The sequence below is a fragment of the Bubalus kerabau genome, chromosome 9, assembly GCF_029407905.1.
Source record: "Bubalus kerabau isolate K-KA32 ecotype Philippines breed swamp buffalo chromosome 9, PCC_UOA_SB_1v2, whole genome shotgun sequence".
NCBI classification, from domain to species: Eukaryota; Metazoa; Chordata; class Mammalia; order Artiodactyla; family Bovidae; genus Bubalus; species Bubalus kerabau.
Window position 1 is genome coordinate 17,624,613 of NC_073632.1, and position 27,527 is coordinate 17,652,139.

The 27,527-nt window shown below is 44.0% G+C and overlaps 1 pseudogene; it reads left to right on the forward strand.

Moving 5' to 3' along the window:
• The first annotated feature begins 11,865 nt into the window (after positions 1-11,865).
• On the forward strand, positions 11,866-12,748 carry LOC129659960 (ferritin light chain-like; annotated as a pseudogene).
• Positions 12,749-27,527: the final 14,779 nt, after the last annotated feature.

The following is a 27,527-nucleotide window of genomic DNA, read 5'->3' on the forward strand; positions in this document are numbered from 1 at the left end:
TGTCCCCTTCTCCTCCTGCCCCCAATCCCTCCCAGCATCAGAGTCTTTTCCAATGGGTCAACCCTTCGCATGAGGTGGCCAAAGTACTGGAGTTTCTTTGGATTTCCAAAGAAATCCCAGGGCTGATCTCCTTTAGGATGGACTGGTTGGATCTCCTTGCAGTCCAAGGGACTCTCAAGAGTCTTCTCCAACACCACAGTTCAAAAGCATCAATTCTTCGGTGCTCAGCCTTCTTCACAGCTCAACTCTCACATCCATACATGACCACAGGAAAAACCATAGCCTTGACTAGATGAACCTTTGTTGGCAAAGTAATGTCTCTGCTTTTGAATATGCTATCTAGGTTGGTCATAACTTTCCTTTCAAGGAGTAAGCGTCTTTTAATTTCATGGCTGCAATCACCATCTGCCGTGATTTTGGAGCCCAAAAAAATAAAGTCTGACACTGTTTCCACTGTTTCCCCATCTATTTCCCATGAAGTGATGGGACTGGATGCCATGAAGTGTCATAGTTGGCCTTAAAATCAGATCTCCTATTTATTAAGAATGCATGTCTTGGGACTTCCCTGGTGGCCCAGTGGCTAAGCCTCTGAGCTCCTAATGCAGAAGCCCTGGGTTCAATCCTTGATCAGGGAACTAGATCCCATATGCAGCAAGTGGGACACAGTATAGCCAAATAAATTTAAAAAATAAAAAATTTAAAGAAAAGAATGCATGTCTCTGATGTATCAATGTTAGCTGTTATTTTAAAATTAAATGTGTTCACATTGTCCTGATTCCAAAATAATATGTGTTTTTTATAGAAACATTGGAAAATACAGAAAAAATAGAAAAGAGGGTGATGATCATCCATAATTTCCAAATGCAAAGGTTCAATTATTCATCCATTTCATCAGTGTTGGCTAGCAAAGACCCTGGGAACACAGTTGAAGTTGAAATAAATTGAACTTATCTCTCATTGCAGTGAGGAGGGATGAACACCATGGAGACTCACAGGGTCTCTCAATAAGAGCGTGTTAGAATTATTATCGAGTTTGTGCCTTGGTTGAGTGATGGAGGGAAGGTTTAAGGAAGAGGAGAAGAAATTTTGCTCTAGACTGGTTCCTGTCAGAAAACAAAACAGTTGTGTGACTGGGAATCTCAAGTCTTATCTCTAAGGAGGGCAGACAAGGGGATGAAGCTGTCACTTATAAAGAAGCAGTCACTCATTTTGTCCAAGAGAGGATGCACTTTGAGGTAACTCACTGGCCTTGCTTTTGTCTGTCCTTAGACAAAACTATAAATTGGCCTTACTTACCCCATTTTATCGTGGTCTCAGACTTACCTTGCCTGAGGCCAGTGTGCTCTAAGATGCTTTGTGTTTCATTAGAATATAACATGGCCCAGCCATGTCAGGCACTCAGAAAATGAGGATCATGGCGTCCAGTCCCATCACTTCATGGCAGATAGCTGGGGAAAAAGTTGAAACAGCAACGGACTTTATTTTCTTGGGCTCCAAAATCACTATAGATGGTGACTGCAGCCACAAAATTAAAAGACACTTTCTCCTTGGAAGAAAAGCTATGACAAACCTAGACAGCAAAGATATCACTTTGCCAACATAGGTTCATATAGTCAAAGCTAAGGTTTTTCAACCAGTCATGTATGGATGTGAGTGTTGGGCTATAAAGAAGGCTGAGTGCCAAAGAATTGGTGCTTTCAAATTGTGGTGCTGGAGAATATTCTTGAGAATCCCTTGGACTGCAAGAAAATCAAACCAGTCAGTCCTAAAGGAAATCAACCCTGAATATTCATTGAAGGATTGATGCTGAAATTGAAGCTCCAAATTTTGTGTCTACCTGATGCGAAGTGCCAACTCATTGGAAAAGATTGTGATGCTGGGAAAGATTGAAGGCAGGAGGAGAAGGAGGTGACAGAGGATGAGATGGTTGGATGACATCACTGACTCAATGGACATGAGTTTGAGCAGAATCCAGGAGATGGTGAAGGACAGGGAGGCCTGTTGTGCTGCAGTCCTTGGGGTCACAAAGAGTTGGACACAACTTAGCGACTGAACAGCAACAAAAACAACTATAGTCAGGCGAGCTCTGAATGTCTGAGCCTGCTTCTTGTCTTTCTTCTCAATTCAGTTCTTCATTCAGTAAATACTGACTGAACACCTAGCTATAACCCAGGCAAACAAGTCAGCACATAGAGAATAGAGGCTGGTGGATGTTCTCCTGGGGTTTATATTCTAACATGGGATTTAACTAAGCAAACAAACAAACATCAAAGCAAGGCAGGTTGTGCTGACGTTCAGGGTCAAATGTTAGGAAGCAACCTGCAGCCCAGGAAGAGGGCCCCGTGGTAGAGGTTCTGTTTTCGGGGAAGCCCACTTTTGAGCAGCTCCGAGCAGAAATCTGAATGAAGTGAAGGAGCAAACCCTGAAAGGTCTGAGCCAAGAGAATTCCAAGCAGTCGAACAGCAAGTCCCCAGTGGGGAGAGTGGGCTTGGTACATTTGAAGAAGAGCCAGGGGGCCCATGGTGGCAGAGGGATGAGTCTGTCATGGGAAGAAGTGAGGGGCCAAGAAGGAGGTCAGATCACATGGGCCTTTGTAAGCAAGGACCAGCTCTTGGGTGCTGTTCTAAGTGTGATAACTCACTGGAGAGCTCTGAGTGGACCATGAACATGACCTTGCTCACATGTTTAAAGGGTCATTCTTGTTGCTGATAAGGAAGACTATCCATGGAAGGGTAGTGGGGGTGGGGCATGATGTCAGCTAGGAGACCCTTAGTCAATAAAATACAGCCGCTGGGTCCCGGTGAGTGGTCACACACCTGTACCAGGAGGCACGTGTTACACGTAGCAGCTGAGCACCTGAACTGTGGCTCGGGTGGGCTTTAAGAGTAAAATACACGTGGGATCTAGAAGACCGCTGAAACATGTTGTAAAATTATGTTTTACATGTTTTGTAATTTTCATAGTTATTACACACCGAAATGATAAAAATTTGCATATATGTGGTTAAAATACATCATTGTAATTGGTTTCACTTTTTATTGTGTTAATATGTATTACAAATTTACAAAAAGTTTCCTATTTTGTATTTTTATTTTTTAATCTTTTAAATTTTTATTGGAGTATGGTTGATTTGCAATGTTGTGTTAGTCTGCTGTACAGCAAAGTGAAACATTATATAATACATATACATATATCCACTCATTTTTAGATTATTTGCCCATATAGATCATTACAGAGTATTGGACAGAGTTCCCTGTGCTATACAGTAGGTTCTTGTTTATTTTATGTATAGTAGCACATGTATATCAGTCCCAATCTCCCAATTTATCCCTCTCCCCTTTCTCCCCACCCCAAAACCATAAGATTCTTTCTCTACATTGGTGATCACTTGCTTCTTTTAATCTGACTGCTAGAAAATTGAGAAATATGCCTGTGGCTTGCATTATCTCTCGGTTGGACAGCACTGGTCTAGAGTGAGTGGGTGAAGATGCTGAGGTGATGGTGGGTGAAGGTCTGACAGGTGATGCATTCCCAAGGTAGTGTTGGTGTTGTTTGCTGATGGATCTGAAAGAAAGGAGTCAAGGATGAATCCACCTGGAGCATCTGGGTGCCCGGAGGTGCAATTTACCCAATGAGGGACGGTGGGAGCAGGCGCAGGTTTGCTCAGACCGTTGTCAGGTCCTGGAGGGTATGAGTCCGGGCTGGAGTGAGTGCAAAAAAAGGCTGGAAGGTGAGGAAGAGGGCGCAGTGATGAAAGGATGCCCTTGAGCTGTCAGCAGAGAAGTCCAAGGCAGCCGTGGGCACGGGGAGGCTGAGAGGCTGGGATCTGGAGCCCCGTGGGGAGGCTGCTTACATGCCTGGCCCTTCTGCGGGCAGCGGGGCGGATGAGGGTCACTGCATGTCGCAGGTGTGCAGGGAGATGGTGGGGTGCGGGCGTCTGCAAGTTCACTCCAGACGGATTTCACGTTGTCTGTGAAACAGGAAACAAGCCATCTGCTGAGAGCTAACCTGGGAGACGGCACTGAAAGCATAAGAAGCAGTCACCTCGAAGAGCAGGAGAGAGGTAGTCTGAGGTTCCAGCTCCCAATCACTGTCACGCTCTCCAGAATTAGTCCCTCCACAAACACAGACATCCCAGTATCCTCCCAAGACCCTGGCCGCTGGGGTCCTTGCTCTCCTCTCTCCAGTGGTCTTTTCCTCCACTTACCCAGTGATACCCCAGACCCTAGAGACTCCAGATCACTATGGAAATGGGGACTGCACTGCCACAGTTTCCATCTCAAGCCCCTTGCTTTCCAGCTGCCACCTTCCAACTTCAGCTTGTTAACTCCTGTGGCCCCAGCCCAGCCGCCCGGCCACCCTGGCCCCACCCCACTCCTGTGTCAGGCCCCGCCTTTCATTTAATTTCTCTTCTTTTCTTTCATTATACAATACAAGCTGCAATTTCTCCCATATAGATAAACACCACTTTTATCCTCCTTCTACTACAACGATTTCTCTCTTTCCCTGTGTAGGAAAAAAAAAAAAACAAAACCAAACTTAAAAGAACTGCCTGTGTTCACTTTGGCCAAGTCATTTGGTCCCATTTTTGTCTGGAAACTTCTCTACTCAGCCTTCCCTCACCACCCACTCTAATTCCACACTGCAACCTCTAATGATTTATTCTTCACTCTACCAGGGGTTTCATCTTATTTCATCCTTTTCTTTCCTTGACTTCCAAGACATTCGGGTTTTCTGCTTCTCTTCTCTCACTGGCTGCTCCTTCTGAATATCAAAGACTTCAGACCTTGAACTTCCCTTTTTAACTTCCACTCACTCCCTCAGTGACAGGATTCAGCCTCGTGGCATTAAATGCTTCTGACTCCCAGACTTTGACCCAGGTCTGTCTCCCAAAAGCCAAGCTTCTGTATAACTTCCCATTCCACATCCCAGCTGAAGTGTCTAATTTCATCTCAGACCTGGCATGTCCCAGTCTTCTGGGACATCAGCAGCTCCGTCTTCCCAGTTGTTCAAGCCAGAAGCCCGAACAACCTGGAAGTCATCCTTGAGCACTCGCAGTCTCATGCCTTGCATCCAGCGTGAGACCTGGCCATCTCTCCCGCTGTGGGCCACCCCCAGGTCTTCCCTGACCGCTCTAGACCACATGCTCTTTCATACCTCATGCCCTGCTGGTCTGATAAGCCCTGAGCGTGTGGGGGAGAACAGGGGTGTAAGAGAACATGGAGAAGCTTTCTGAACAAAAAGAAATAAAAGTGGGAGAGAGGAAAGTGACCTCTGTGGAGGACTGCTAGGAGCTTGGCCCGGCTGTAGCCCAGGAGAAGGCTGGAGAAACGCCCAGGGGCCAGATCCCCGGAGGCTTTCCCTACTAACAAGGCAGCGTGAACTGCATCTTGCTGGCAACGAGGGTCTTCGAAAAGTCTTCAGTAGGGGAAACAGAAGCAGAGGCGTGTTGGAAAGACTGCTCTGAAGGCACAATGGGAGATAAGGACCCCAGGACACACCCCTGGAAGACAGGGGTGGGCACAAAGGAGAACCGTTGCCGACCTGAGGAGCGGGAAGAGCAGGATGGGAAGAAGACGGGACCTGTGGAGCAGAGACAGGGAAGACCAAGGCAAGGAATCGGGAAAGCGCAGCATCTCTTCCATCTGGGGCAGCACGGACCCTGGAGAAGGGGAGTCGAGGGCAGTTTGGCTTCTGCCATGGGGGTGTTTGGATGGTGGACAGGGCAGGAGCAGAAAGCACAGAGGAGGAACGTGGAGTTTCTGCCGGGCAGACTGTTCCAGGTCCAGGGACTCCCAGGTGAAGACAGCCAGGATGCTGGGTATCTTGTGTCAGCACAGACTTGGGCTGAGATGTGAGCTGAGGAGTCATTTGGACACACACCCTTTTGTCCTGAAACTGCTCAGCAGTAGTTCCTCCTGAGGGAGAAGAAGAAACATAACTCCTGGGGGTGGGGGGGGGGAGGGGACTTGTGGATGGAAGGAGCCCCGGGGGCGGTCAGAAGGGCTGGGGGGAATATGAGAGCAAAGGGAGGCTGGTACCCTGGAAACTAGGAAAGGGCTCTCCTGAAGGGGAGTGGTCATCAAGCAAGGCAAGAGTTGTCTCCACCAGCCCAGCTGAGTAACATACACCATGGACTTGGGACTTTGACAGCAGACAGCCTGTTCCCACAGTGCTGGAGGCTGCGAGGGCCAAGATCAAGCTGCCGGCAGACTCAGTTCCCAGGGACATGCCTCTTACTCTCCTGTAAGTATGACCTCTTACTTCCAGACGTTCTTGATCCATCCTCACACTTCACACTCCAGAGATGGAGACAGAAGCACAAAAGAAGCACAGGTGAGATCTGGTCTCTCTTCAGCTTTTTTTTTTCTTTAAAAAAAACTTTTTTTTTTTTTTTTTTGGCTGCACTGGCTCTCGGTTGCAGCATGTGATGGCACGGTGTGTGTGGGGGTTGGAAAAGAATTTCCAGACAGAGTATTTCAGAAAGGAGTGAATTTATTAAGAACAAAGAGCAGAGAGAGTGTGGGTGCTTCACGCACAGTGGCCGATTTCCTGGAGACCAGGGAGAGTTGATGGTGCACTGGGAGACCAGCAGGCAGACTCGAGTGCCTTGTTCCAAGGCCATGGATGTGAAACCTGGCACCTGTGACCCTGGTCTTGGACTTCATGTGTGGAGTCCAGTTTTCTGACCGCTAGACCACCGGGGAATCCTCTCTCCCCGCTCTGCTCTTCTCTTTATTGATTTATTCACTCACGGACTGATTTTTGGCTGCACCGGGCCTTCGTTGCTGCATTGCTCTAGTTGCCATGAGTGGGGACTGTTCTCCAGTTGTGGTGTGTGGCCTCCTCACTGTGGGGGCTTCTCTTCTTGCAGAGCACAAGCTCCAGAGCACGGGCTTCAGTGGCTGTGGTTCTCAGACTTAGTCTCCTTATGGCATGTGGGATCTTCCCAGACCAGGGATCAAACCTGTGTCCCCTGCACTGGCAGGCAGATTCTTAACCACTGGACCACCAGGGAAGTCCTCTCTTCTGCTTCCACTAATCCCGTCATCGCAACCCAATTAGCTCCCAAAGGGCCCACCTCTGAACACTGTCCCACTGGAGGTTCCAATTCAAACATATGAATTTGGGGGAGACAACGTTCAGTCCCTCAGAAGAGGTAAAGAGGTTTTCAGAAGTCGGGAAGCATTGGTGGCCTTGGTCAGAACAAACTTTGGTGAAATTGAGTGTAGAAATCTGATGGCAGAGCAAGGGAAACATTGGAAAGTGCAAGACCACAATCTCAGTCCAGCGCTCCAGAATCTGCTGCGAGAGAAGGAAAAAGATGGTTGTGCTTTTCTCTAGATGGACAGGTCTGAGCTGCTCACAGGCATCTAGGAGGCGTCAGTAAAGAATAATGTGGTCACTTACAAGTTCTGGAGAGAAAGGAGGCTAGTGGAGCAAGGTCCTTCGGGTAGCAGGAGAGATTGCACCCAGAGGAAGAAGACCTAGCTGGACAAAAAGCAAGGTTGCCTCTGCTGGAGTTAGAGGGAGGGAAGAAGGCAGGGCCAGAGATGGTAAGCCCGCAGGTATGAGCAGGGCCAGCTCTGGCTGTGTGACTGTGCCCTAGCCACGCTCAGCCTCACCAGGGGTCTAGGCTTGCCCACCTCCGCATTCTTGATAATGTTCTGTTTGAACTTTTTTGTTTATCTGTTTTATCTTGTATGTGGAGTCCAACAGAACCAAGAAGCATGCCCATGAACAGGGAACATGTACCTGACGTCCATGTGCTCACACTCAATTTCAAGCCCACAGACACAACAGGCAGCGGGGAGCCCACGGCTGTGCATGAAGACATATCAGGGAGCTGTGAGAATATTTCAAAGAGTTCAGAATTTCTGGGTTTGAAAACCACTGTGACCCTGCCAGGCAAATGTCTATTAAATTTCCATGGTTTATATTTACATTTAAAATTAAATTCAGACAACACAGAACTGATTTGTAAGAAGAGTTACAACTTTTTAGAAAAATTGTTCCACAAAAATCACCAGCTCTAGATGTAGTAAAATTTGTATTTCAAAATAATTTGTCAGAAATTTATCTCAATGTTGTCAGCCTATAAAATACTCTTAGGAGCTAATAGTTGCATTAGCAGAAAGATTCTTCTCAAAATGAAAAAATACCAAAAACTATTTGAAATTTTCCTTTTGAAAAGAGCAACAGATGTTACTTTCAATTAATATAATTGAAAATAAAGTTGTTGAAAGTAAATATTGTGCCAGCCTACTTAAAGAACTTGTAGATAAATGAGCCAAAATAATCTTGTGATTAGAATGTCACATTAGCAAAATACTGTAATACTGTATTATATACAATTATGATACCAAAGATGTTATTTTTTGCAATTTGTAAGTTTATGTTCTATTCGTGCTTGCTCAGTCGCTCATTTATGTTCAACTCTTTGCAACCCCATGGCTGTAGCCTGGCAGACCCCTCTGTCCATGGGATTTCCCAGGCAAGAATACTGGAGTAGTTTGCCATTTCCAACTCCAGGGGATCTTCTCTACCAGGGAATTGAACCCACAGCTCCTGCATTGGCAGGTGGATTCGTTACCACTGCACCACTTGGGAAGCCATGGGAAGTTTTAATCACCTGTCACTATTGCTTCTCATATATGTTGTTAATATACAGTATTTTTATTTTAATGCACACTTGTTAATATACAATTAATACAATCTTTTTGAAGGAAAAAGCTTTATGTTTTAGTCCCTGTAACTGCATTTGTTTTCTTAATTCTAAAATTAGGGTCCCTGCATTTTCATTTTGCATTGAACCCTGCAAAACATGTGAACCTGGACCTGGTTATAAGGATGGGATGATGAGGGGATCCAGGCCTCATACACTCAGTTTCTCTTCTTCTTCCTGAAAAGTTGGAGGCAAGGAAAATGGGGGTTGTAGGGGGTGGATGCAAGGTGGAGTCTGAGTGTGTGCCCTGGGGGAGTGAAGCAAGGTGGCATCTGAGTGTGTGCCCTGGGGGAGTTTTAAAGGTTTAAATTGTCATATGTGGGATCAGTAAGGGAATGGAGCACTTTGTCCAAGGCCTTGAAAATACTTTCAATGTGGTGACTTCTATAAGCTTTCTTTCTCTTTTTATTACTAAACTATAATATATTATTTATTTTATGACCAGCCATAAAGAAACTTACCTTTGGGAATTATCTATTTCTGCCAAAATATTTGCTAGGCTTAATACCATGCTATGAAAGTGGAATACAATTAGCTTGACTGGATATGAAATCAGTGGTGTGCTGAAGTCTTAGCTGCTGTGGATGAAAGAATCAACGTGAAAGAGTGGTGTAAACTGTAAAGCCTTTCAGGTGCTACAGTCATTACATTTAATTTTAGTAAACAATCTCAGTTCAGTTCATCTGCTCAGCTGTGTCCGACTCTTTGCAGCCCCATGAATCTCAGCAACCAGGCCTCCCTGTCCATCACCATCTCCCGGAGTTCACTCAAACTGACGTCCATCAAGTCGGTGATGCCATCCAGCCATCTCATCCTCTGTCGTCCCCTTTTCCTCCTGCCCCCAATCCCTCCCAGCATCAGGGTCTTTTCCAATGAGTCAACTCTTTGCAAGAGGTGTCCAAAGTATTGGAGTTTCAGCTTTAGCATCAGTCCTTCCAATGAACACCCAGGACTGATCTCCTTTAGAATGGACTGGTTGGATCTCCTTGCAGTCCAAAGGACTCTCAAGAGTCTTCTCCAACACCATACTTCAAAAGCATTTTTGAACTTTGGCACTCAGCTTTCTGCACAGTACAACTTTCACATCATACGTGACCACTGGAAAAACCATGGCCTTGACTAGATGGACTTTTGTTGGCAAAGTCATGTCTCTGCTTTTGAACATGCTATCTAGGTTGGTCATAACTTTCCTTCCAAGGAGCAAGCGTCTTTTAATTTCATGGCTGCAGTCACTATCTGCAGTGATTATGGAGCCCAGAAAAACAAAGTCTGACACTGTTTCCACTGTTTTCCCCATCTATTTCCCATGCAGTGATGGGACCAGATGCCATGATCTTCATTTTCTAAATTTTGAGCTTTAAGCCAACTTTTTCACTCTCCTCTTTCACTTTCATCAAGAGGCTCTTTAGTTCCTCTTCACTTTCTGCCATAAGGGTGGTGTCATCTGCATATCTGAGGTGATTGATTCCAGCTTGTGCTTCCTCCAGCTCAGCGTTTCTCATGATGTACTCTGCATAGAAGTTAAGTAAGCAGGGTGACAATATACAGCCTTGACGTACTCCTTTTCCTATTTGGAACCAGTCTGTTGTTCCATGTCCAGTTCTAACTGTTGCTTCCTGACCTGCATATAGGTTTCTCAAGAGGCAGATCAGGTGGTCTGGTATTGCCATCTCTTTCAGAATTTTCCACAGTTTCTTGTGATCCACACAGTCAAAGGCTTTGGCATAGTCAATAAAGCAGAAATAGATGTTTTTCTGGAACTCTCTTGCTTTTTCCATGATCCAGCAGATGTTGGCAATTTGATATCTGGTTCCTCTGCCTTTTCTAAAACCAGCTTGAACATCTGGAAGTTCACGGTTTGTGTATTGCTAAAGCGTGGCTTGGAGAATTTTGAGCATTACTTTACTAGCATGTGAGATGAGTGCAATTGTGTGGTAGTTTGAGCATTCTTTGGCATTGCCTTTCTTTGGGATTGGAATGAAAACTGACCTTTTCCAGTCCTGTGGCCACTGCTGAGTTTTCCAAATTTGCTGGCATATTGAGTGCAGCACTTTCACAGCATCATCTTTCAGGATTTGAAATAGCTCAACTGGAATTCCATCACCTCCACTAGCTTTGTTCATAGTGATGCTTTCTAAGGCCCACTTGACTTCACATTCCAGGATGTCTGGCTTTAGGTGAGTGATCACACCATCGTGATTATCTGGGTTATGAAGCTCTTTTTTGTACAGTTCTTCTGTGTATACTTGCCACCTCTTCTTAATATCTTCTGCTTCTCTTAGGTCTATACCATTTCTGTCCTTTATTGAGCCCATCTTTGCATGAAATATTCCCTTGGTATCTCTCATTTTCTTGAAGAGATCTCTAGTCTTTCCCATTCTCTTGTTTTCCTCTATTTCTTTGCATTGATCAATGAGGAAGTCTTTCTTATCTCTTCTTGCTATTCTTTGGGACTCTATTCAGATGCTTATATCTTGCCTTTTCTCCTTTGCTTTTCTCTTCTCTTCTTTTCACAGCTATTTGTAAGGCCTCCCCAGACAGCCATTTTGCTTTTTTGCATTTCTTTCCATGGGGATGGTCTTGATCCCTGTCTCCTGTACAATGTCACGAACCTCCGTCCATAGTTCATCAGGCACTCGGTCTATCCAATCTAGTCCCTTAAATCTATTTCTCACTTCCACTGTATAATCATAAGGGATTTGATTTAGGTCATACCTGAATGGTCTAGTGGTTTTCCCTACTTTCTTCAATTTCAGTGTATATTTGGCAATAAGGAGTTCATGATCTGGGCCACAGTCACCTCCCAGTCTTGTTTTTGCTGACTATATAGAGCTTCTCCATCTTTGGCTACAAAGAATATAATCATCTGATTTCAGTGTTGACCATCTGGTGATGTCCATGTGTAGAGTCTTCTCTTGTGTTGTTGGAAGAGGTTTCTCTTACCTTGGACGAGGGGTATCTCCTCTTGACCCTCCTGCGCCTGCACAGCCCTCACTCCCTGGACGTTGGGTTTCTCCTCTTGAGTAAACAAGCTATGAAATGTGAATTGTAAAATGTGTTTTTGTATAAAAAAGTAGAATATTCCAAAACATAAAATTGGCATATGCTCTTGGTTGAAAATTCAAAATATTGTCGGAAGTGTGCTCGGCGGCCCCGTGGATCTGTCTCTTGCTTCAACAGTGCTTGGACGGAACAGACCCAGGGACGCCCCTTGCTCCAGTCTCCGACCACCCTCCAACCTTTTTTCCAGTCGCAACCTCCGGAGTCAGCCACTCAGCTATCTGCGATCACCAGGACCAGCCACCATTTTTTAACTTCTTATTATTACCAACCAATCATGAGCTCCCAGATTCGTCAGAATTATTCTACCGAGGTGGAGGCTGCCGTCAACCGCCTGGTTAACATGCAGCTGCAGGCCTCCTACACCTACCTCTCTCTGGGCTTCTATTTCGACCACAACGATGTGGCCCTGGAAGGTGTGGGTCACTTTTTTCGCGAATTGGCCAAGGAGAAGCACAAGGGCGTGGAGCATCTCTTGAAACTGCAAAACCAGCATGGCAGCCATGCCCTCTTCCTGGACGTGCAGAAGCATCTCAAGATGAGTGGGGTAAAACCCAGGACGCTATGGAGGCCGCCCTTCTCGTAGAGAAGAACCTGAATCAAGCCCTATTGGATCTGCATGGCCTGGCTTCTGCCCGCGGAGACCCCCACATCTGTGAGTTCCTGGAGAACCACTTCCTAGATGAGGAAGTGAAACTCATCAAGAAGATGGGTGACCACCTGACCAACCTCCGCAGGCTGGCTGGTCCCCAGGCTGGGTTGGGCGAGTATCTCTTCAAAAGGCTCACCCTCAAGCACTACTAGGAGCTTCTGGAGACCAGTGGCCATTGAAGAACCCACCTAACATCAGGGCTGCCTGAAGCACCTCTCTACAGCCACTAGGCAGCTTTTTTAACACCCTGGAGCCCTCTCTCAAGCCTTGGACCATATGGAAACAATAACGCTTTTTGCAGCATAAAAAATATATATATATATTGTCACATAGATAAACAGATTACCCAGAACTTCTTCTTTCAAAGTCAATTACTGTTATCATTTTGAAATTTTTTACAGATATTTTGTTATAAATGAATTAGAATGTAATTCTGATCCCATAGTTACACATTATATAAATTATTAATAAAATATTTTAATATTTATATGATGGCCCACTGTGTTGCTTTGTCATACAAATACATCCATTTACCCAATGTGGGGCATTTAGGTTGAAATCATATTGATTATATTCTTTGCAGCCAAAGATGGAGAAGCTCTATACAGTCAGCAAAAACAAGACCAAGAGCTGACTGTGGCTCAGATCATGAACTCCTTATTGCCAAATACACACTGAAACTGAAGAAAGTAGGGAAAACCACTAGACCATTCAGATATGACCTAAATAAAATCCCTTATTATTATACAGTGGGAGGAACAAATAGATTTAAGGGATTAGATCTGATAGACAGAGTGCCTGAAGAACTATGGACGGAGGTTCATGACATTGTACAGGAGGCAGTGATCAAGACCATCCCCAAGAAAAAGAAATGCAAAAAGGCAAAATGGTTCTCTGTGGAGGCCATACAAATAGCTGAGAAAAGAAGAGAAGGGAAAGGCAAAGTAGAAAAGAAAAGATACACCCATTTGAATGCAGAGTTCCAAGGAATAGCAAGGAGAGATAAGAAAGCCTTCCTCATTGATCAATGCAAAGAAACAGAGGAAAACAATAGAATGGGAAAGACTAGAGATCTCTTCAAGAAAATCAGAGATACCAAAGGAACATTTCATGCAAAGATGGGCACAATAAAGGACAGAAATGGTATGGACCTAACAGAAGCAGAAGATATTAAGAAGAGGTGGCAAGAATACACAGAAGAACTAGACAAAAAAGACCTTCATGACCCAGATAACCACAATGGTGGGATCACTTACCTAGAGCCAGACATCCTGGAATGTGAAATCAAGTGGGCCTTAGGAAGCATCACTATAAACAAAGCTAGTGGAAGTGATGGAATTCTAGTTGAGCTCTTTCAAGTCCTAAAAGATGATGCTGTGAGAGTGTTGCAGTCAATATGCCAGCAAATTTGGAAAACTCAGCAGTGGCCACAGGACTGGAAAAGGTCAGTTTTCATTCCAATCCTAAAGAAGGGCAATGCCAAAGAATGTTCAAATTACTGCACAATTACATTCATCTAACACTCTCTAGCAAAGTAATGCTCAAAATTCTCCAACTGAGGCTTCAACAGTACGTGAACTGAGAACTTCCAAGTGTTCAAGCTGGATTTAGAAAAGGAAGAGGAACCAGATATCAAATTGCCAACGTCTGCTGGATCATAGAGAAAGCAACAGAGTTCTGGGAAAACATCTACTTCTCCTTTATTGACTACTCCAAAGCCTTTGATTGTGCGAATCACAACAAACTGTGGAAAATTCTGAAAGAGATGGGAATACCACAACACCTTACCTGCCTCCTGAGAAATCTGTATGCAGGTCAATAAGCAACAGAACCAGACATGGAACAACAGACTGGTTCCAAATCGGGAAAGGAGTACATCAAGGCTGTATATGGTCACCCTGCTTAGTTAGCTTATATGCAGAGTACATATGTGAAATGGTGGGCTGGGTGAAGCACAAGCTGGAGTCAAGATTGCTGGGAGAAATATCAATAACCTCAAATATGCAGATGACACCACCCTTATGGCAGAAAGTGAAGAGGAACTAAAGAGACTCTTGATGAAAGTGAAAGAGAAAAGAGAAAAATCTGGCTTAAAATTCAACATTCTATGAACAACCCAAATAAAAGCACTGAAATTGAACCTGTGATAAAAAATCTCCCAGAAAACAAAAGCCCAGGACCAGATGGCTTCACAGGAGAATTCTATCAAACATTTAGAGAAGCACTAATGCCTATCCTTCTAAAACTCTTTCAAAAAATTGCAGAGGAAGGAACACTTCCAAACTCATTCTACAAGGCCACCACACCCTGGTACCAAAACCAGACAAAGACAACACAAAAAAAGAAAACTACAGGCCAATATCACTGATGAACATACATGCAAAATCCTCAATAAAATTTTAGCAAACAGAATTCAGCAACACATCTAAATGCTCATACACCATGATCAAGTTGGGTTTATTCCAGGGATGCAAGGATTCTTCAATATATGCAAATCAGTGTGATATACCATATTAACAAATTGAAAGATAAAAACCATGTGATAATCTCAATAGATGCAGAAAAAGCCTTTGACAAAATTCAGCACCCATTTATGATTAAAACTCTTAAAAAAATAGGCATAGAAGGAATCTACCTCAACATAGTAAAGGCCATATATGATAAGCCCACGGCAAACATTATTCTCAATGGTGAAAAACTGAAAGCATTCCCCCTAAGATCAGGAACAAGACAAGGGCGTCTAATTTCCCTACTATTATTCAGCATAGTTCTGGAAGTCCTAGCTACAGTAATCAGAGAAGAAAAAGAAATAAAAGGAATCCAGATTGGAAAAGAAGAAGTAAAGCTCTCCCTGTTTGCAGATGACATGATACTGTACATAAAAAACCCTAAATATAATGTTAGAAAATTACTAAAGCTAATCATTGAATTTAGCAAAGTCTCAGGATACAAAATCAATACACAGAAATCACTTGCATTTTTATATACTAACAATAAAAAATCAGAAAGAGAAATTAAGGAATCAATCCCATTCACCATTGCAAGAAAAAGAATAAAACATCTAGGAATAACTTATGTACGGAGACAAAAGAACTGTACACAGAAAAGTATAAGACACTGATGAAAGAAATCAAAGATGACATAAACAGATGGAGAGATATTCCATGTTCCTGGGTAGGAAGAATCAATATTGTGAAAATGACTATACTAGCAAATGCAATCTACAGATTCAATGCGATCCCTATCAAATTACCAATGACATTTTTCACAGAACTAGAACAAAAAATTTCACAGTTCATATGGAAACACAAAAGACTCGGAATAGCCAAAGCAGTCCTGAGAAAGAAGAGTGGAGCTGGAGGAATCCACATTCCTGACTTCAGATTATACTACAAAGGTACAGTCATCAAGACTGTATGGTACTGGCACAAAAACAGAAATATAGACCAATGGAGCAAGATAGAAAGCCCAGAAATAAACCCATGCACCTATGGGTACCTTATTTTTGACAAAAGAGGCAAGAATATACAATAGGGAAAAGACAGACTCTTCAATAAATGATGCTGGGGAAACTGGACAGCTCCATGTAAAAGAATGAAATTACACTTCCTAACACCATACACAAAGATAAACTCAAAATGGATTAAAGACTTAAATGTAAGACTAGAAACTATAAAACTCTAGAGGAAAACATAGGCAAAACACTCGATGATAAGTCAAAGCAAGATCCTGTATGATACATCTCCTAGAGTACCAGAAATAAAAACAAAAGTAAACAAGTGGGACCTGATTAAACTTAAAAGTTTTGCACAGCAAAGGGAACTATAAGCAACGTGAAAAGACAACCCTCGGAATGAGAGAAAATAATAGCAAATGAAACAACTGAAAAAGAGTTAATTTCCAAAATATACAAGCAACTTGTACAACTCAATACCACAAAAACAAAACAACTCAATCAAAAAGTGGGGAAAAGACCTAAACAGACATTTCTCCAAAGAAGACATATAGATGGCTAACAAGTACATGAAAAGATGCTCAACATCCCTCGTTATCAGAGAAAGCAAATCAAAACTACAATGAGATATCATCTCACACCAGTCAGAATGGCCATCATCAAATATTCTACAAACAACTGATGCTGGAGAGGGTGTGGAGAGTAGGGAACCCTCTTACACTGTTGGTGGGAGTGTAAACTGATACAGCCACTAAGGAAGACGTATGTAGAATCCTTAAAAAACTAGGAATAAAACCACCATATGACCCAGCAATCCCACTCCGAGGCATATATCCTGAGGAAAGCAAAATTGAAAGAGACACATGTATCCCATTGTTCATTGCGGCACTATTTACAATAGCTAGAACACGGAAGCAACCTAGATGTCCGTCGAAGATGGATGGTTAAAGAAGTTGTGGTACATATACACAGTGGGATATTACTCAGCCAAAAAATGGAATGCCTTTGAATCAGTTCTAATGAGGTGGATGAACCTAGAGCCTATTACACAGTGTGAAGTGAGTCAGAAATAGAAAGATAAATATCATGTTCTAATGCATATATAGGGAATCTAGAAAAATGGTACTGAAGAATTTACAGGGCGGCAATGGAGAAACAGACATACAGTATAGACTTATAGACATGGGGAAGGAGAGGAGAGGGTGAGAGTACGGAAAGAGTAACATGGAAACTTACATTACCATATGTAAAATAGATAAGATCAGATCAGATCAGTCGCTCAGTCATGTCCGACTCTTTGCGACTCCATGAATCGCAGCACAGTAGGCCTCCCTGTCCATCACCATCTCCCGGAGTTCACTCAAACTCACGTCCATCAAGTTGGTGATGCCATCCAGCCATCTCATCCTCTGTCGTCCCCTTCTCCTCTTGCCCCCAGTCCCTCCCAGCATCAGAGTCTTTTCTAATCAGTCAACTTTTCGCATCAGGTGGCCAAAGTACTGGAGTTTCAGCTTTAGCATCATTCCTTCCAAAGAAATCCCAGGGCTGATCGCCTTCAGAATGGACTGGTTTTATCTCCTTGCAGTCCAAGGGACTCTTAAGAGTCTTCTCCAACACCACAGTTCAAAAGCATCAGTTTTTTCGTGCTCAGCCTTCTCCACAGTCCAACTCTCACATCCATACATGATCACAAGAAAAACCATAGCCTTGACTAGACGAACCTTTGTTGGCAAAGTAATGTCTCTGCTTTTGAATATGCTATCTAGGTTGGTCATAACTTTCCTTTCAAGGAGTAAGCATCTTTTAATTTCATGGCTGCAGTCACCATCTGCAGTGATTTTGGAGCCCCAGAAAATAAAGTCTGACACTGTTTCCACTGTTTCCCCATCTATTTCCCATGAAGTGATGGGACTGAATGCCATGATCTTCGTTTTCTCAATGTTGAGCTTTAAGCAAATTTTTTCACTCTCCACTTTCACTTTCATCAAGAGGCTCTTTAGTTCCTCTTCACTTTCTGCCATAAGGGTGGTGTCATCTGCATATCTGAGGTGATTGATGTATCTCCCGGCAATCTTGATTCCAGCTTGTGCTTCTTCCAGTCCAGCGTTTCTCATGATGTACTCTGCATAGAAGTTAAATAAGCAGGGTGACAATATACAGCCTTGACGTACTCCTTTTCCTATTTGGAACCAGTCTGTTGTTCCATGTCCAGTTCTAACTGTTGCTTCCTGAGCTGCATATAGGTTTCTCAAGAGGCAGATCAGGTGGTCTGGTATTCCCATCTCTTTCCGAATTTTCCACAGTTTATTGTGATCCACACAGTCAAAAGCTTTGGCATAGTCAATAAAGCAGAAGTAGATGTTTTTCTGGAACTCTTTTGCTTTTTCCATGATCCAGTGGATATTGGCAATTTGATTTCTGGTTCCTCTGCCTTTTCTAAAACCAGCTTGAACATCAGGAAGTTCAAGGTTCACATATTGTTGAAGCCTGGCTTGGAGAATTTTGAGCATTACTTTACTAGCGTGTGAGATGAGTGCAATTGTGTGGTAGTTTGAGCATTCTTTGGCATTGCCTTTCTTTGGGATTGGAATGAAAACTGACCTTTTCCAGTCCTGTGGCCACTGCCGAGTTTTCCAAATTTGCTAGCATACTGAGTGCAGCACTTTCACAGCATCATCTTTCAGGATTTGGAATAGCTCCCCTGGAATTCTATCACCTCCACTAGCTTTGTTCGTAGTGATGCTTTCTAAGGCCCACTTGACTTCACATTCCAGGATGTCTGGCTCTAGGTCAGTGATCACACCATCATGATTATCTGGGTCGTGAAGATCTTTTTTGTACAGTTCTTCTGTGTATTCTTGCCACCTCTTCTTAATATCTTCTGCTTCTGTTAGGTCCATACCATTTCTCTCCTTTATCGAGCCCATCTTTGCAGGAAATGTTCCTCTGGTATCTCTGATTTTCTTGAAGAGATCCCTAGTCTTTCCCATTCTGTTCTTTTCCTCTATTTCTTTGCATCGATCGCTGAAGAAGGCTTTCTTATCTCTTCTTGCTATTCTTTGGAACTCTGCATTCAGATGTTTATATCTTTCCTTTTCTCCTTTGCTTTTTGCTTCTCTTCTTATCATAGCTATTTGTAAGGCCTCCCCAAACAGCCATTTTGCTTTTTTGCATTTCTTTTCCATGGCCAATAGGAATTTGCTGTGTGGCTCAGGAAACTCAAACAGGGGTTCTGTATCAACCTAGAGGGGTGAGATGGGGTGGAAGATGGGAGGGAGGTTTAAAAGGGAGGGGACATATGTATACCTCTAGCTGATTCATGTTGAGGTTTGACAGGAAGCAGCAAAATTCGGTAAAGCAATTATCCTTCAATTAAAAAATAAATAAGATTTTTAAAAACATCAACATTTAAAAAATGAAGATCATGGCATCTGGTCCCCTCACTTCATAGTAAATAGATGGGGAAACAATGGAAACAGTGAGAGACTTTATTTTCAGGGCTCCAAAATCACTTCACATGGTGACTGCGGCCATGAAATTAAAAGACGCTTGCTCCTTGGAAGAAAAGCTGTGATCAACGTAGACAGCATATTAAAAAGCAGAGACATTATTTTGCCAACAAAGGTCCGTCTAGACAAAACTATCATTTTTCCAGTAATCATATATGGATGTGAGAGTTGGGCTATAAAGAAGGCTGAACGCTGAAGAATTGATGCTTTTGAACTGTGGTGTTGGAGTTGACTCTTGAGAGTCCTTGGACTGCAAGGAGATCCAACCAGTCCATCCTAAAGGAAATCAGTCCTGAATATTCATTGGAAGAACTGATGCTGAAGCTGAAACTCCAATACTCGGGCCACCTGATGTGAAGACCTGACTCATTTGAAAAGACCCTGATGCTGGGAAAGATTGAAGGCGGGAGGAGAAGGGGATGACACCGGATGAAATGTTTGGATGACATCACCGACAAGATGGACATGAGTTTGAGCAAGCTCCAGGAGTTGGTGATGGACAGGGAAGCCTGGTGTGTTGCAGTCCAAGGGGTCACAAAGAGTCAGACACGACTGAGCGGCTGAACTGAACTGAACCTGAAGATTCCTCACTGAATTTCATTCCAGTTAAAATGTTTCTAAAATTATCTGAATATAATCATCTTCAGCTTCTCTGCTTGTTCCTCCTTTCCCCCCACTTTCTAACAAACAAACCAAAGGTGAGTCACTGACCTATTTGAATCTTTGTTACTAAGACCACTGTGCATAATATATATATATATATATATATATATATATATATATATATATATATATAATTAGAAGGTGAAAAAATATTAAGACCAGCCTCACAGGAAATTACCTTTATGAACTTATTTTCTGATAAACAGCCTCACAATTGAAATGCCTGAGAATTTCTTAGCAGGGAAGAAAGGTGAAGATTCAGGTATTGCATGAAGGATGATTTAATCACCGCAGGAGAGAACACAGGCTGGGAATGGGTTGAGGATCCCTGACTCTGTCACCTCCAAATTATTTAAGTGTAAATAGGTCATCTGAAAGCACGTTTAGGTTTTCCCAAATGACCACTGTAACTGAGAATGTTTTGCTCCCTCTCTATTCAATTCAATCTAACCATACTGGTTGTTCCAGAATATGTTTCTGAGGTCAGGAGACTTGTAAGAGTTAAGCCCTTTGCAGATGCCTTGCTTGTATTTGGGATTCATTTACTCCCAGAACAGGATCTGGCTGATTAGAGCCTCAGATATGTCTGAAGAAAATTCTATGTTACGTGCATCACTGAGATGCCTGCTGCCTCTCTAGGAGGCCATGTGAAAATAGCTTGTGGAGTAATCTTATTTTTGTCTTTTTGTTACCATGAGTTTTCCACAAGAGCTGGCCTTTTCTAAAATGAGGCCGACTAACCATTTACAGAACTAATTGGTATTGTAGGTTGATTGGAATAGTATCTATTTTTATTTTAAAAAGCATATACCGAGAACCACTTGTTTGGTGGCTTGCTTGTCAAATGAGTTCCCCCCGCCACGGTGCTGTGTGGGAATGTGATTCTTTATCTCTGCTGGAGATGGGGCCACTGTAACCAGCATCAATCAAGTACATAACCCGACACAAGTTTACAAGTTAGGGCAAGAGAGGACAGGACCCCTGAACCTGAATCTGCCACAGCTGGCCGCTGTACCCTGCCACTGGAGTAAATCTCCAAGACAGAGTTCTGGGTGAAGTAGAAAAGAAAAGCTTTATTGCTTTGCCTGGCAAAGGGGGACACATCGGGCGAATGCCCTCAAAACTGTGTGCCCCCCACCTGGAGGCGGGTAGTGAGGAGTGCAGAGAGGGCACGATCAGCTCGTGGACATTCTTCTGAGGGCTGGCGGTGAGGTAGGTGGGAGCTGCATCAGTAGCCTTCTGGCTCCAACCTGCCTGGGGTCTGCAAGCTTTGGGCAGCATACCTCGTTAATTGTGGACTTCACCCACCTGGAGGGGTTTTCAGTCTCTGCCAAACGTCTCAAAGATGTTGTGTGTGTCCTTTGATCTAAGACCAGGGCCCTGCCCCTAGGCTGCAATGTTGATTCCTACTGTTTCTCCCTCGTCTCCATATCCCCTCCCTTTACTGATTCACACCTGATTGAATCTGCCCACTGGAAGTCAGGGAAGGTCCTGGAGGCTGAAGGAAGGCTGTTTACATGATTACAGGACCAGGGCCTCAGAAGGGCCTTGTGCCGAGGGCCCTGCTTGGTGTCAACCCTGACCTCTTGTTCTCACACACGTGTCTTCATTACTTTCTCAAGTTAGAGGCTAGGACTAAAACCCATTCGCCAGGCCTTTCCTTTGAGGGGTGAACACCATGAAGGCCGAAGTCATCTAAGGAGGCTTCATGGGGAAACTGAGATTGGAATTAGATGTGGCTGTTGCTGTAGGACTGTTGTGGGGATGGGAGGGAATAAAACAAACAAACCTGTGACAGTCAGGATGAGCCTGAAAGATGGGTGGAATCAGCCAGACGAGAAGCCTGGGACGTGGAGAAGGAGCCTCCAGCAGAGGCTGCTTAGAGAAGCACTGGTAGGTTGTGACCCCTGTTGATCCCCACGGGACCCTCCCCAGCACCCACGCTTTCAGGTAGACACAGATTTCCTCCCCTCTCTTCTCCCACCTTGACTCTTGAGTTTGGACATGGAATCTGATTTGGTCAGTAGGATATCAGCCAACATGACCTTAGTGTATTGGGATTTGTTCTTCAGAATTCAGCCTTTGCCGTGTGACAGAGAAAACCCGTGAGGAGAGAGACCTGAGTGGCCCAGTCACCCCAGCCACCCTGAGGGAGGAAACAGACAGAACAGGCTCCATCTTGAAAGCAGGACTCCATCTTGGGCCGGACTGTGGACTTTGAGCTCTATGCCCAGTATCTATGGAAACGACATACCAACTGGAAAACCAGGCCCCCAGTAAAGAATATCTGTGTAACCGAACTGAATCATACATTCTATTATGCTTATTGGGATATGACCACAGGCCTATTGATAATTGTCCACTGTCAACTACCTAGGCTTAAGGCATATGAATCACAGGTTCTTTTCCTTTGTTCAGACTAGTTTCAGGGAATCTGGGGAGGTGGGTTTGGGCACGTACACTTAGGGTATATAAGGTTTTCACAAAAACTGTTCAGGGTCCTTGGCTAAGAGGAGACTCTACCTTGGGCCCACTGGGGTATTAAACTGCACTCCACTATCTGTACTTCTGAGTGAGTTTGTTTCCCAGAACATGTGGGTACAACAACCCCAGCTGAGCCACCAGACAGGTCAGCGAGGCTAGCCTGCACCAGCCACCCAAACTGGGGCATTCTGGATGGTCATAGGGGCATGGGGGACCGGACGTGACACCACGGAACCAGCCAGCTGAGACCAAGTGAGTGCTGCCCCATGGGCTTGTGAGCAGTCAGGTGGCGGCTGTTCTAAGGTACTAAATTTGGGGGTGATTTCTTACACAAAAAGCTATGTGAATAAGATGAAAGATTATGTCTCTGACTGCTCTTTCTTGGTCACCTGTGTGAGTTCATCATGCTTGGTTGGTTGGTTGGTTTTAGTGGTTTTAGTCGCTAAGTCGTGTCTGACTCTTGCGACCCCATGGACTGTAGCCTGCCAGGCTCCTCTGTCCATGGGGATTCTCCAGGCAAGAATACTGGAGTAGGTTGCCATTCCCTTCTCCATGCTTAGCATTAAAAAAATATATATATTTATCTGTTTATTTGGCTGTGCCAGGCCTTGACTGAGGCATGTGGAATCTGCAGTCTTTGCAGCGGATTCTTTCAGTTGAGGCATGGGGACTGTTTAGTTGCCACATTTGAACTCGTAGCTACAGAGTGTGGGATCTAGTTCCCTGGCCAGGGATGGCACCCAGGCCTCCTGCACTGGGAGTGTGGAGTCTTGGGCTGCCAGGGAAGTCCCCATGATCATGCTTCTTGTTGTTGTTTTCATTGCTAAGTCGTGTCTGACTCTCCACAACCCCATGGACTGTAGCCCACCAGGCCTCTTTGTCCATGGGATCTTCTAGGCAAGAATACTGGAGCGGGTTGCCATTTCCTGCTCCAGGGGATCTTCCCCACCCAGGGATGGATCCTGCGTCTGCTGCACTGGCAGGAGGATTCCTTACTGCTGAGCCACCAGGGAATCGTGCTTAGCTTGATAGTCAATAACTATTGATGACCTTTAAGTCTCAATCCCAGGTCCTCTTTGTTTTCAGTCAGCTCTCCCTCATCACTGATTTCATCCAGGTCCACAGCTTTTTAAATGCAGTATTGAGCCATGAGTTTGTACCTCCAGCTCAGCCCTCCCCCACCAAGCTCCTGGTTCAGATGTCCACCTCCTGCCTGACACCTCCAATTGGATATTTCACAGGCTCTCAGGCTCAAGATTATCTAAAACATACTCCTGCCTTGGTGCTCGCTCAATGAATACCATGAATGCAGCAGCACAAAGCCGAAATCTCACTCACGGTTCCCCGGTACCCCAGCTTTGAGATAGAACTGATAATTTAAACTTGTGTATATTTACGGGTCCAACTACATGGTTTGCTATACATATATATATATGTGCACGCATACATTGTGAAATGTGTACCATAATCTAGCTAACTACCATGTCCCTCACCTCACAAAGTCCCAATTTCTTTCCTCTTTTCTTTCTTTTTGTGCTGATGGCATTTAAGATTTATCCTCTTAGCAAATTCCAAATAGACAACACAATATCGTTAGCTGGAATCTCACTGTTGCATGTTACATCCCTGGAACATAACTTCAGGGTCATCCCTGACCCCTCCTTCTCCCCCCTTGCCTCTGTTGTCCATTACTAGGTCTTGTTGCTTTCACTTTCTCAGCACGTCTTAAGCCCACGCACTTGTGACCATCTCCACAGCCACCACTCCAGTCCAGTCTTCATTATCCCACTCAGACCCCAACTAAGGATGCCTGACTGCCCTTCCTGCGTCCAGTCCGTTCCCTGCCCTGCTGCCAGGAATGGCTGTTTCTCAGACATAAGTCTGATCATGTCAGTCCTGAGTTTGAAGCACTTCACTAACTTCCTATAACTCTTGGGATAGAGATCAAAGCAACAGTTGGGGCTGGAAAGGATGTGTAAGTTCGAGGCCCTCCTGAGGGGGCCAGTGATGAGTAATCTGTCTGCTAATGCAGGAGACACGGTTTGATCCTTGAGCCAAGAAGATCCCAGCTGCTGTGGAAACACTAAGTCTTTGTGCCACGACTATCGGGCCTGTGCCCCGGAGCCCAGGCGCCACGACTTCGGAGCCCACATCTCACAACTACTGAAGCCCGCATGTCTTACAGCCCGAGCTCCACAGCAGGAGAAGCCTCCACAACGAGAAGCCTGCGCCCCACAAGAGAGGAACCCCCACTCGTCATAGCCAGGCTTCCCTTGGTGCAGTAAGGAAGACCCGGCACAGCCAGATAAATAAATAAAATATGCTTAAAAAAATGGCTGTAATATCTCATATTCCCCCCAGCTATAGAGTACTACTTGCTTCACAACCTACTTAATATTTGGTATTGTCAAGTCATTTTAATTTTATTCATTCTGATGGGTGAGCGGTAATCTCACTGTGGTTTTCACGTACACTCCCATAATGACTAGTGATGTTGAAGGCTTTTTCATGTGCTTATTAGTCATTCATGTATCTTCTTTTTGACGTGTCTCAAGTCTTTTGCCATTTTTAGTGGGTCGTTTGTCTTTTTACTATCGATTGCAGGAGTTCCCTATATATTCTCTCAATAAGTTCTATTTATGGTGCCTTACAAATATTTTCTCCAAATCTACTGCTTACCTCTTTATCTTCTTTTTTAAAATATATTTTTCAGGGAATTTTCTGGAGGTCCAGTAGTTAGGACTTTGCACTCTCAGTGCCGAGGGCCTGGGTTCAATCCCTGATCAGGGAACTAAGATCCTGCAAGCCCTTCAACACAACCAAAAACATATGTATATGTATCTATTCATATACATTAGTATTTATATTTCAAATTTTACATTTCCCCTAGCCAACTTTTTTGAAATATAACTTGACACGCAATGTCTCCCTTAAACATTGTGTAAATTTAACATGTACAGTGCCTTTTCACTTTCTTAATGGTATCTTTTGAAGAGCAGAAGTTCTAAATTTTAATAAACTCAGATTTTCAATCTTTTTTGTTTTATGGCCAGTGCATCTCATGTCCTAAGAAATCTCTGCCTATCCTAAGGTGGTAAAGGATAAGTAATATTTTAAAGACAATTAAAAATAAACCTATGCTTATTTCCTTTCCCTTTGTCCTAAAAAATGATGCTACTTCTAGTTTAAAATTACTGAAATAATACAAACCGTTTTGGTAAAAAGGTCAAGAATGAGAATGACAGAAAATTTCATGTATAAAATGTTTCATCCCACAAAGGTTACCAAGCTCAGAGGCCTGGAAGAAGAGGAATGGGATCCTTTGATGACTAGGCAAAGAGGCTGAATTCTTCAAGGACACTCCCCCTCCATTTCCACCAAATGGTACACGGCTTATTATCAATAATTTTGGTGCTCCATATAAATCAGTTCTAGTTTGACTTTTTATATCTAAGATGAAACCAGTCAATCCTAAAGGAAATCAACCCTTAATATTCACTGGAAGGACGATGCTGAAGCTGAATCTCCAATACTTTGGCCACCTGATGCAAAGAACTGACTCCTTGGAAAACACCCTGATGCTGGGAAAGATTGAAGGCAGGAGGAGAAGGGGGTGGCAGAGGATAAGGCAGTTAGATAGCATCAGGACATGAATCTGAGCAAAGTCCAAGAGAGAGTGAAGGACGAAGAAGCCTGGCATGGTGCACTCCATGGGGTCACAAAGAGTCGGACATGGCTGAGCGACTGAACAACAACAATAAAAACAAAACAGGAATGAATTCGAAGTCTTACTGGGGCAGGCAAGGAACCCACAGGAAGGTTACAGAGTCAGTCTCCAGAAAGGACAGTGTTCAGCTGTGAGGATGCAGGGAGCAGGATCAAATAGGTGCACAGACCTCCACAGGGATGAGCCATCTCCAGCTGTCTCTGTTTTTGGGTTACTCCTCTCACACTCAACTTCCAAGAGGACAGTGTCTAAATGACCTAATTCGGTCACATGCCCCTGGAGGTACAGGGACCTTGGGTGACAGCCCCTCCTTCATAACTGGATTCAACAGATGAAGGGGGTGATTGCCCCTAGGGAAAATCTGGGGTGTTTCTCCTTGCAGAGGTGGGGCTGGATTCTCGGAGGACAAAGTCAATAAATGCCCAGTATACTTGAAAAAAAAAACGGCAGAACACACAGCCTTTGCCTTGTGTCTGTGTCTCTTACTTATGGTGACATAGCCTTTAGTCAATTATCTTTGAGTCTTCCCTCAAATAACTGGCCTGACTGAGTTGTATCACATCACTGCCCAGGCTACCTGTGTGAAAGCAGAAAATCTGACTACAGAAGAGCTTCGCTGTTGTTGTGATTGTTTTAAGTCTTGAAATTGACCATGCATTTCTGATTACTCAAGGTTTTTGTAAGTTGTTGTTCACTTGCTCAGTCATGTCCAACTCCTTGCGGCCCCATGGACTGCAGCACACCAGGCTTCCTTACCCTTCATCATCTCCTGGAGTTTGCTCAAAATTATGTCCATTGAGTTGATGATGCCATCCAACCATCTCATCCCCTTTTCCTGCTGCCTTCAATCCTTCCCAGCATCAGGGTCTTTTTCAATGTACCAGCTCTTCACATTAGGTGGCCAAAGTATTGGAGCTTCAGCTTCAGCATCAGTCCTTCCAATGAATATTCAGGGTTAATTTCCTTTAGGATGGACTGGTTTGATCTCCTTGCTGTCCAAGGGACTTTCAGTGAAGAGTCTTCTCCAACACCACAATTTGAAAGCATCAATTCTTCAGCACTTAACCTTCTTTATGGTCCAACTCTCACATCCATACATGGCCACTGGAAAAACCATAGCTTTGACTATACAGACCTTTGTTAGTAAAATAATGTCTCTGCTTTTTAATATGCTGTCTAGGTTGGTCATAGCTTTTCTTCCAAGGAGCAAGTGTCTTTTAATTTCATGGCTGCAGTCACTATCTGCAGTGATT